This window comes from Myxocyprinus asiaticus, chromosome 25, assembly GCF_019703515.2.
Source record: "Myxocyprinus asiaticus isolate MX2 ecotype Aquarium Trade chromosome 25, UBuf_Myxa_2, whole genome shotgun sequence".
Taxonomy (NCBI): domain Eukaryota; kingdom Metazoa; phylum Chordata; class Actinopteri; order Cypriniformes; family Catostomidae; genus Myxocyprinus; species Myxocyprinus asiaticus.
This window is the reverse complement of record NC_059368.1, coordinates 12,159,506-12,171,683: the sequence shown is the minus strand read 5'-3', so window position 1 is coordinate 12,171,683 and position 12,178 is coordinate 12,159,506. Positions and strand designations below refer to the sequence as shown.

General features: G+C 36.7%; 1 protein-coding gene across 6 annotated transcripts in view; it reads left to right on the top strand.

The window, feature by feature from the left end:
- Positions 1 to 12,178, top strand: part of LOC127415705 (nuclear receptor coactivator 1-like) — an 84,762-nt gene that overhangs the window by 16,790 nt on the left and 55,794 nt on the right. For 4 of the 6 annotated variants that reach the window (XM_051654532.1, XM_051654530.1, XM_051654524.1 and 1 more), the window contains exons 2-3: positions 961 to 1,134; positions 6,089 to 6,258. The gene's annotated coding sequence lies outside the window, so the exon portion shown is untranslated. Of the gene's footprint in view, positions 1 to 960; positions 1,135 to 6,088; positions 6,259 to 12,178 lie in introns of those variants that run through there. The other 2 variants (XM_051654526.1, XM_051654528.1) reach the window with 2 other exon arrangements.

The following is a 12,178-nucleotide window of genomic DNA, read 5'->3' as shown; positions in this document are numbered from 1 at the left end:
GAAGCCCGAAATACACTTGGGACTCTTATTTTGAAATGTCTGCACTCCCAGATGTGAATCTGATTCAAACTGCTAACCTGAGCTCCTGAGTTCAGACCCTCAATTCTTTTCGGGTGATTCATGAAAAAGACCCTGTTCAAAAGAGTAATTTGTTCACGACTCTCTCGTGCTGGGTTTGTTGTTGCATGCAGTGTAGCGACTAGAGAGCTCATCGTTATTGTACATCATTATTATTTTCAAGAACTCCATGTTTTAGAGTTTAATTTAATTTCATCATCAAAATGGTGTCTAATCAATTCGTTCTTAAAATTTTAACAAGTGAAAATAGAACTTTTCAACATGTCATTGCCAAACTTTTATTCAACAGCAGTCTTGCTTGTGATATATTGTTTTATTATTATTATTATTATTATTTATGATCATTACAGTAAATATTACATTTCACTATACAGTTGTAATGCATTTCTGTCACAATGTCTTCAATTTCAGGGCTCTAGCTTATATTTTGAAACATGCTTTTATTATGACGTGTTCAGAGCTTCATATGCAGATAAACATGTCACAATTTTAATTTGATAAATTGTCAATATCATTGTAAGGAGTAACATAGCACACGCTCAAAATTAGCATTTTAGAACAGTCGTGTGTAAGTCATACTGCGTGCTGGTACTGGATTGAGTTGGGGCTCAGTACTGCTGGTACTGCAGAAACACTTGTATCGTTACATCTTTTTTTAATTTGAGTATCGACTTGGTACCGAAGTACCGGTACTTTTAACAACACTAATGCAGAGCATTAGAAATCAGTCAAAAGCAGTTCACTACATCTTAAATCTTTATCTGAGCTCTTTCAAGATGCTTCACTTTGCCATTTTGATCACATTTTTTGTGATTGATTGCTCCCCCCAGCCCTTTCAGTTTCTTTCATTAGTGTAATTTTCCTCTCTTGATTGATCCACAGGTAGCATTGAGCATACATTACCTCCTGCCTCCCCCTGTGGGGTGGTTCTGCATGACAGGGAGGGTATGGTACTGTAACCCCTTCTCCATCCTCCAGTTCCTATCCCATAAACTCAGTGGATCACAGCCATATAGTGTTCTTCTCAATGAGTATCCCTCTGGAGCCCTAGATCAAGTAAGTCAGCCAGATCAACTGTCTAGACAAATTTAGTTGGCCTATCATAGTGAAGCTTGAAGCTGAAATCACTGACTGCATCCAGCTGGTTTAGATTCAGTGTTTTTACACTTAAAAATGTATGCATTTCAATTTCATAACAAAATTCCATCAAATTGAATTGAGTAATTTTTAATAAGAACACAACAACAAAAACTAAATCTTTTAAGTTTTAATAATTTAATTTAGTTAAACATTACACAATAAAAATTTATGGAATTTTGTTTTTAAATTGAAATGTGTAAATCTTAAAATATGGGTTAAAATATTTGTTTTTGCTTGAATGGAATTCTTTTCCATTGCTGTAGACATTGTAATAAAGATGGAAGCCATAGCAGCATTCGTCTGCTGTCTTTGCATGGGCAGGAAATGTTTACCCACTTTCTAGCTGTCAAGGTCCTCTGTATTGTTCCAGTGATAGTAACTAATGTCATTGATGTGCAGCAATATATTGAAGCGGGTACAGTGCTATTGTAAATATACTCTGCCAAGCCTGGTATCCCTTTTATGTGTGGCTTATACAGTGTCTAGTTGTGTTGTGCTAGTGTGACAGACCTTACTGTTGCTATGGCAATGCTAAACTGATTTTGCATGCATAAGCCTCCATGTATTTTTCAGCACACTCTTCCAATGTGTAAAACATTGTCACATTGATTTGAATGTTGTATGCATGACTTGCATGTATGTTTGATGTTGCATAACTTCCCTGTTTACTTTATACATTCTCACCCTTTATTTTCACTAAATGCTAAGTAGATGTTTAACAGCTAAATAGGAATGCCATAAAATTTCAATACGTTAATTATTGATAATCCCGGTTGCTAGGGAGGGTAGAGTCACATGGCATAACCTCCTCATGGTCACTATTATGTGGTTCTCACTCTCGGTGGGGCGTGTGGTGGGATGTGCATGGATGCTTTGGAGAATAGCATGAAGCCTCCACAAGCGCTATGTCTCCGCGGTAACGCGCTCAACAAGTCACGTGCAGATTGACTGTCTCAGACGCGGAGGCAACTGAGATTCGTCCTCCGCCACCCGGATTGAGCCGAGTCACTACGCCACCACGAGGACTTAGAAAACATTAGCCAACATTTAAACTAGATGCCTAATTTGTGTGCATTCCAATTCACTCTCAGCTGGCCTTCCATTTAATGTAGTCTGGCGTAATAGCTTTGGGAGACCACAAAGGGTTGATATAATATTAACTGTACTTAATACAGAATGACGTACCAATGCGGTGCAGGTGGCAGTCCAAAGTTGTGAATCTATTCACCATACACACAAAATTTACAAAGGTTTTTGCACTTCTTCAAGAATGAACAAAGTGACGACGATGGGTTTGCAGGTTAGTGTATGAAACTGGTTTATCTGTGCAAACTGAATGGAATGGAGATGTTAAATATGCAATTTCTTTGTCGCCTTGGATAGGTTTCATTCAAGCTGTCAAAGACATACTTGTAAATGAAAATATATTGTTTAGGCTATATGAAAGATACATATACAAAAATATAATTCAGTGATAACTAGAGTAAATAATCTATGTCCTTTTTTTAATGATATACAGGTGCATCTCAATAAATTAGAATGTCGTGGAAAAGTTCATTTATTTCAGTAATTCAACTCAAATTGTGAAACTCGTGTATTAAATAAATTCAGTGCACACAGACTGAAGTAGTTTAAGTCTTTGGTTGTTTCAATTGTGATGATTTTGGCTCACATTTAACAAAAACCCACCAATTCACTATCTCAAAAAATTAGAATATATCAGTAGACCAATAAAAAAACATTTTTAGTGAATTGTTGGAAAGTATGTTCATTTACTGTATATGTACTCAATACTTGGTAGGGGCTCCTTTTGCTTTAATTACTGCCTCAATTCGACGTGGCATGGAGGTGATCAGTTTGTGGCACTGCTGAGGTGGTATGGAAGCCCAGGTTTCTTTGACAGTGGCCTTCAGCTCATCTGCATTTTTTGGTCTCTTGTTTCTCATTTTCCTCTTGACAATACCCCATAGATTCTCTATATGGTTCAGTTCTGGTGAGTTTGCTGGCCAGTCAAGCACACCAACACCATGGTCATTTAACCAACTTTTGGTGCTTTTGGCAGTGTGGGCAGGTGCCAAATCCTGATGGAAAATGAAATCAGCATCTTTAAAAAGCTGGTCAGCAGAAGGAAGCATGAAGTGCTCCAAAATTTCTTGGTAAACGGGTGCAGTGACTTTGGTTTTCCAAAAACACAATGGACCAACACCAGCAGATGACATTGCACCCCAAATCATCACAGACTGTGGAAACTTAACACTGGACTTCAAGCAACTTGGGCTATGAGCTTCTCCACCCTTCCTCCAGACTCTAGGACCTTGGTTTCCAAATGAAATACAAAACTTGCTCTCATCTGAAAAGAGGACTTTGGAACACTGGGCAACAGTCCAGTTCTTCTTCTCCTTAGCCCAGGTAAGACGCCTCTGACGTTGTCTGTGGTTCAGGAGTGGCTTAACAAGAGGAATACGACAACTGTAGCCAAATTCCTTGACATGTCTGTGTGTGGTGGCTCTTGATGCCTTGACCCCAGCCTCAGTCCATTCCTTGTGAAGTTCACCCAAATTCTTGAATCCATTTTGCTTGACAATCGTAAGGCTGCGGTTCTCTCGGTTGGTTGTGCATCTTTTTCTTCCACACTTTTTCCTTCCACTCAACTTTCTGTTAACATGCTTGGATACAGCACTCTGTGAACAGCCAGCTTCTTTGGCAATGAATGTTTGTGGCTTACCCTCCTTGTGAAGGGTGTCAATGATTGTCTTCTGGACAACTGTCAGATCAGCAGTCTTCCCCATGATTGTGTAGCCTAGTGAACCAAACTGAGAGACCATTTTGAAGGCTCAGGAAATGTTTGCAGGTGTTTTGAGTTGATTAGCTGATTGGCATGTCACCATATTCTAATTTTTTGAGATAGTGAATTGGTGGGTTTTTGTTAAATGTGAGCCAAAATCATCACAATTGAAACAACCAAAGACTTAAACTACTTCAGTCTGTGTGCACTGAATTTATTTAATACACGAGTTTCACAATTTGAGTTGAATTACTGAAATAAATGAACTTTTCCACGACATTCTAATTTATTGAGATGCACCTGTAGGTCGAATTTAATGGAAAACTATGTGAGTTACTGCAGAATTTTCAGCTGCCTCTGGAGTCGTAGCTGGGTGCTGCGGACAGATGGCGAGTAGTGGCTTCGTTGTGCGTACCTTTGTAGAAAAGAATTGTTTCTAAATTTAGAACACGCCATGTCGCCCACCAGACGCATCCTGTGTGCGACCCCTGACGCCTTTTCACATACAACTGTCGTATTTCTCCCCCTAGTGGCAGTCGTAATGAACTCATTTTGCTCACAATGAATTTTATAAATTAAGCTACCAAAGGTTTGCTTCCTAACCTTAGAATGGCATTACTGTATGTGATTTTGTTGAGCAAATGAATGAATTCAATGAATTTCATGATTAATATACGCTCAGTATTATTATTTATTATTAAAACTGTTTTTTATAGGTGTTATTTATGATAATTATCAACAATAACAACTATAATTCAGCAAATAAGAAGGGTTGCAGTGATTCGCTCGTTTTCTCTATGCATCAATTACTTATCCTGCCGATCTATATGCATTGAAATATGATTTTTGAATCGAGGATCATAAGTGTTGGTCATTAATGAATTTAAAATGCTAAAAATCAAATGAATCGCGCTTCGACAAAATAGTGTAAAGAATTACATTTACATTACATTTATGCATTTGGCAGACGCTTTTATCCAAAGCAACTTACAGTGCCCTTATTACAGGGACAATCCCCCTGGAGCAACCTGGAGTTAAGTGCCTTGCTCAAGGACACAATGGTGGTGGCTGTGGGAATTGAACCAACAACCTTTCGCTTACCAGTTCAGTGCTTTAGTCCACTACGCCACCACTTTATATACAAAAATATATACATTTTTAATGAGTTGCATGTGCAGTTTACTGGAGACATGTGCGGTGTCATTTGCCCTCGTAGCTCTCCCGTTTATGGAGGTATGATGAAAATTAGGTGCTTTTCAAACTGTTCTGAGATCAGTTACTTTAAGAGTTCCATTTAGGGCTGCAACAACTAATCGATAATTATCGATAATGGAAATCATTGACAATTTAATTATCGATTATTCTGATATGTGCAGCGAGCATGGAGAAGCCCCCTCAGTGTTGTCACTTCACAGCCCAGTGAAAATGTGTTGCATGATGAAACTCGTTTGAAAAACAACAGAGACAGGTTGAAGTAGAAAAAACATGACCCAAGTTGTCCAGCGCATGAGAGCATTTAATAAACACTTCAATGAAGATCATAGTAAGCCTACAGTTTAATGTGGAGCGGTTGCTGCTTCAGGTGCATTGATAGAGTGATTGTGCTGTTCAATGCATTTTCTGATTATTGATGCATGAAAAAAACATCAATCCCAAGCCTGCAGCTAAACCTTTAAAATACCATGAAATATTTGTTTGGCTTTTAGTCCATTTGTGCTTTTTAGTTTGTGTGCTTTGAGGTCATCTAAATGCTGGTGTACTCTTAAACATAAAAAAAATGCACTTTTAGCATATGTATGCATTTAAAATTTACAGTCTTTCTCTTCTGTGAAAACGGAGCAGAAATTTTGATGTCTCAGCCTGCAGTACACAGATTTTTGTCCAATCAAATGCTCTATAGAATAAGAATGTCCCTCCCCCGAAAACAACCTGCAACTGACTAGAAATTAGCAAATCATTGTTCATGGTTGCGATGTAACTAATGCCTATTGGCTATTGCTTCTTATATTATACTGGCTTGGGTCTTATAGCTGTTGCAGTGAGCATTATTGAGAAGTCTAATTCAATAATTTGCTTCATCCACAGATTACTCTGGGTGTCCATATTCCGCTGCCTCCCCCTGTTGGGATGGTTCTGCATGACAGGGTGTGGCGCTGTAGCCCCCCTCTTCTTGAGATCTCGCCCATCTCATGAACCCAGTGGACCACAGCCATAGTGTTCCCCTCAATGAACATCCCTCTGGAGCCCTAGATCAAGTAAGTCAGCCAGAACAGGCTAACTGTATCTGGTCTAGACTGTTTAACTGCTCTTAACACAGAAGCTTGAGGTTGAATTGAAATAACTAGATCTGACAACAACTGAAAGGTTTTTATAGCAAAATAAATATTCAGTACTCGGTATGTTCAATACTGTCGATTTATCAAATTTCATTTATTTTATTAATTGTGTTTAGTATAAATTTACTGTATGTATTCATATTTGATGCTGTCACCCCAAATGAGATTACCAAAATCTCAGTCAGTTATGAGTAATTTTGTATTACTATAAAAGTATCTCACACACACACACACACACACACACACACACACACACACACACACACACACACACACACACACACACATGTAGGTTTAGCTATACTTATGAGGACTCTCCATAGACATAATGATTTTTATACTGTACAAACTATAGATTCTATCCCCTAACCCTCACAGAAACCTTTTTGCATTTTTACATTTTCAAAAAAACATCATTTAATATGCCATTTCCCTTGTGGGGACCGCTGGCTGGATCCCCACAATGTAGGTGATCTCAGGTTTTACTATCCTTGTTGGGACATTTGGTCCCCACAACGGAGGTTAAACCTGTACACACGCACACACACACACACACACACACACACAAATATATATTGTATTTAGTTATTTTTGCTGGCAATTCAATGATAAAATGGTTTATATTTTAATATCGATGTGGTCATGTTTATTTTTGAATAATCCAGTGAAGTTTACTTTACAATACTTTACAATGACAGGCACATCTCATTCGATTATTCTCTCTCTTTATTTGAAACTTGATGGATGAAAACATGGGAGACCAAAAACGCTTGTGCGATGAACTTTTCAGTTTGGTGAACTCTAACTGGCAGACTCGGATTACAAGAAGACTTAATGTCCAGTAGAAATTTGAAACGTCATACATTGACCTCTTGTCTAAAAAAAAAAAAAAAAAAAAGCTGCATGTTTTTATTGTTGTAGGATAGTGATTAGATGCTATATTTTAACATGTTAAAGGAATAGTTCATCCAATAATGAAAATTCTCTCATCATTTACACTCATGCCATCCCAGATGTGTTTGAATTACTTTCTTCTGCAGAACACAAATTATGATTTTTAGAAGAATATCTCCTCTCTGTAGGTTCATACAATGCAAGTGAATGGGTGCCAACATTTTGATGCTCCAAAAAGCACATAAAGGCATCATAAAAGTAATCCATATGACTCCAGTGTTTTAATCCATATTTTCAGAAGTGATATGATAGGTGTGAATGAGAAACGGATCAATATTGAAGTCATTTTTTGCTTGAAATTCTTCTCCTTGCCCATTATGGGGCGATATGCATGAATAATGTGAATCACCAAAAACACGAGGAGAATGCGAAAGTGATCTGTTTCTCACCCACACGTATCATCTCGCTTCTGAAGATATAGATTTAACCACTGGAGTCTTATGGATTACTTTTATGCTGATTTATGTGATTTTTGGAGCTTCAAAATTTTGGCACCCAGTCACTTGCACTGTATGGACCAAAAGAGCTGAGAAATTCTTCTAAAAATCTTCATTTGAGTTCAGCACATAAAAGAAAGTCATACATATCTGGGATGGCATAAGGGTGAGTAAATTATGAGGGAATTTACATTTTTCGGTGACCAATTCCTCTAAATTTACAGCATTCTAGATTTACAAATTTTAAATATACTTGGCTACTAAAAGTTACATTCCAAACCTAAAGTTAGCTCAAAACACAGGGTTTATGTGGACAGAATAATGGATGAGAGCATTTCTCTTCCTTCATGTCTTTACTCAGTGTATGGGCAAAATAAAAACTTCTGCCAAAAATAAAGGCCTGCAAAGCTATTCCGTATGCAGGTTAAGAAAAAATCCACAAATATGGTACTGTTTTATAATAATAATAATTGTTGTTAATATTATACAAAAATAAATTTCTATAAAACTTTCTTAACTTGTTAAAAATTGGGCTGACACCCTATCAAAAAGTCGACAAAAACAAGTACACAGTGAACGGATACAATGTGAAGATGATGTAAATCTGTTTTTCCCCCCTCTATGTTTCACAGTATTTTTTTATTTATTTAGTTTGGCTCTTTTTAAGTGGACTCAAGTGTTTTTTTATGGTTGAGCATTTATACAAATTTCTTGATTCGATTCCGATTCACAAGCTTTTGATTCAATACCGATTTCGATTCGATATCAATTCATATGGGTATATTTCAGTTATAATGACTGGTTTGCTTACATATGAAAGAAATTCTCTCCCAGCTAATGCTGTTAATTATACAAGGGACCTTTAACTAGGTACATTATGAAAATATTAATTTTGCTAATTATATTTTATTAGTTTTTCATCATTTTGGTCACATTTTGACTTTTTATAAATGAACAAATCCATGTATTCCATCAAAAAATAAGATATTATATTTCATATTATTTTTGTTACATATTTATTGTTAAATTGCCTAATTCAGTAGCTCGTATGTTAATGTAATCTTGTATAGAAATGGTAAACGTACTGTCTCTAACAAAAAACAGCGTTTCTGTAAACAACACCTTTAAATGAGGACTCGAATGGCTGTACCTCATTTGTGCGATGCATGATTAGAATTAAATGTTGTTGGGTTTTTTTTGTAGTTGTTTTTGATCAACAACTGACTATAAAGAACAGAAAGGGTATAAGAAGAGACATTATTCAAATTAATGGTGCTGAAGCATCAGACTGGTAACTTGAGTACCTGAGCACTGTGTCAAGGTTAGTACAGAGGTGATTAAATGTAAAATTTATTTAAAGTAGTCATATCATATGTAATTCAGTTATACAACCCCAATTCCGAAAATGTTGGGACAATATGTAAAATGCTAATAAAAACAAAAAGGAGTGCTTTGTAAATTATTTTCACCCTTTGCTATATTGAAAGCACTACAACTAAACATTATATGATGTTTTACCTTGTGAATTTCATTGTTTTTTTTTTTTATGTACAGTAATTTCAAATCAGATGATTGCAACACACTCCAAAAAAGTTGGGACAGTCAAGTGTTTACCTCTGTGAAACATCACCATTTCTTCTAATAATAAGAAGAAATAACTTAAGTATTAGGCACTGAAGACAAGTTTGTTAAGTTTAAAAAGTGGAATTTTCCCCCATTCAGCAGGTCTTCAGCTGCACAATTGTATGGGGTCTTCATTGCGGTATTGTGCGCTTCATAATGCACCACACATTCTCAGTTGGAGATGGTCAGGACTGCAGACAGGCCAATTTAGCTCCAGCACTCTCTGCTTGTTCGGCCAGTATGTGGTTTGAAGTTGTCCTGCTTTAAATTCCGGGACGTCCCTGGAAAAGACGGTGCTGGATGGCAGTATATGCTGCTCCAACATTTTTACAAATCTGTCTGCAATAATGGTGCCCTCACAGATGTGCAAGTTACCCATGCCATGGGCACTGATACACCCCTGGCCCATACAGACACTGGCTTTTGGACCTGACGCTGATAACAGCTTGAATGGTGCTTTTCCTCGTTGGTCTGGAGAACACAACGGCTGTGTTTTTCAAAAACTATTTGAAATGTGGACTCATCAGACCAAAAAACATGGTTCCACTGTTCTACTTTCTACCTAAGATGAGACCGAGCCCAGAGAAGTCGGCAGCGCTTCTGGACAGTGTTGATGTAGGGCTTCTGCTTTGCATAGTAAAGTCTCAACTTGCATCTGTGGATGCAGCGGCGAATGGTGTTGTCTAACAATGTTTTACTAAAATAATCTCAAGCCCATGTTCATGATATCCATTACAGATGAATGATGTTTTTTAAGACAGTGACATCTGAGGGATCAGAGATCACGTGCATTCAGAAGTGGTTTTCGTCTTGCCCTTTACGCATCGAGATTTGACCATATTCCTCGAATCTTTTAACTACATTGTGCACTGTAGAGGGTGAAATGGCCAAAATCCTTCCAATTTGTCTTTGGGGAACATTGTTCTCAAAGTGCTGGATTTACTGAAGCATCTGTCTGCAAATTGACAAGTCTCGAATGATCCTTGCTCTTGAAGGACTAGGCTATTTTTGGAGACTCCTTATATACTATGACACGATTGCCTCACCTGTTTAACATCTCCTGTTTCACATTGCCTTGTTATTTTAACTCGTCAAATTGTTATCAGTTTTAAATTGCCTCTGTCTCAACATTTTTGGAGAGTGTTGCGATCATTTGATTTGAAATTACTGTACATTTTCAAGAAACAATGAAATTCACAAGGTAAAACATAATATAATGTTTAGTTGTAGTGCTTTCAATGTAGCAAAGGGTGACTATAATTTAAAAATCACTACAATAATATCCAGTTCAATTATAATAATTTAATGATGAAATCAAATCAGAAATGACATTTGACTTTAGGATTATAATTCTCCATAGCATTATTGTACATAATATTCAGCATTATATACAGTATAGTAGATTAATATGGCACTATCATCAACCTCTGTAAACTCTCTCGTGCAGTCAGAGCATATCACTCTTGCGCTTCAAACCGACATTCGATCCCTTGCGCTGAAAAGGCGCGTCTCTCTCCCACTCCTGGTGCTTCCTGTATTACATTCACTTTTCTGTTTCAGTTTTCACAGTTTCAGCCAAACTCATCGTACAACACCTATGGCTGCTAATGTGCAATTGTATTTTAGAGCTTGTTATGGTGGAATAGTATGTCATGCGTATTGGAAAGAATAGACTCTAAAATAATAATAATAATAATAAAAAAAGGACAACTCCAATCTCCACGATGAGCACCATTACATTTTTGAATAATAAACCATTACACCCCATAATATAATGTGTAGGTTACAATGATAGTGCAGGTTTTTTTTTTTTTTTTGCTAAAGATTCATAATCAAATTTTTCACCCTCTGTCTGACCATTAGAATTAAACAGTCCATTTTTGCTGCTGTGCCTTTAAGAAACACCCTTCGCTTATGAAAAGTACTGGTGTTTCTGTATCAAATTAATACTAAATATGCATATATTTTTATATTAAGTGATATATATACATATATACATAAGTTAATAATACTGGTCTTTCTACAGTATCGATAATACCAAATTCAGACTAAATTCAGTACTTTTCAGTCTTGTTTGCATCTGCTTTCCAGCACTCAAGTGCTTATGACTCGCAACTGCATGTGAGTGGTCAAAATGCCTACTTTGAGATATTGGAAACTGTGAGTTGGTCCATCCAGATGCATTAAGTACCAAATATTTAGATGCATAACCCTGATAACAAAGAGCAAGCTACAGAGCTTGAGGAATTTGCATACTTTTTTTCAGGACATTTGCAAAATGTAAATCGTAAACTTTGGCAAATCTTGAAACCTTTTATTCTCAAGCTCCACTTTAGCCTGTTTCAGCCTGCTTTCTTCTAAACTAATATAAAACACCCAACGAATCAATAATTGTACACAATGTGTCGAACTACGGAAAGCGGAAAGGGACAAAAGGTTTGTTTTTTTAATCACGTTTTTAAAGAACATAGTGTTAAAAGCATGTAATTTATGTGCATATCTGAGGCAGAGACAAAAGTGAATTGGACATCATTTTAGTTTGAGTTTCAGTAATATTTAAAGATTTGCTATATAAATGACATCCTACAGATGTAACATTTAAACTTTTATTACAAAGTGTATTATATTCCATTATTTCGTCAAAGGATGGTCCCATACATATCCACAGAGGTCTGGGCTAAGCCCTGAATATCCACTGACCCTAAGTTGCCCCTGCTTTTTGGACTGGGGATCAAGTTTTCCGCTCTGAAAGTCACAGTATGTTTTCATAGTACGTCAAGCTCTTTTATCTCAAAAGATCAAAGACAATTTTATTCCTCATGATT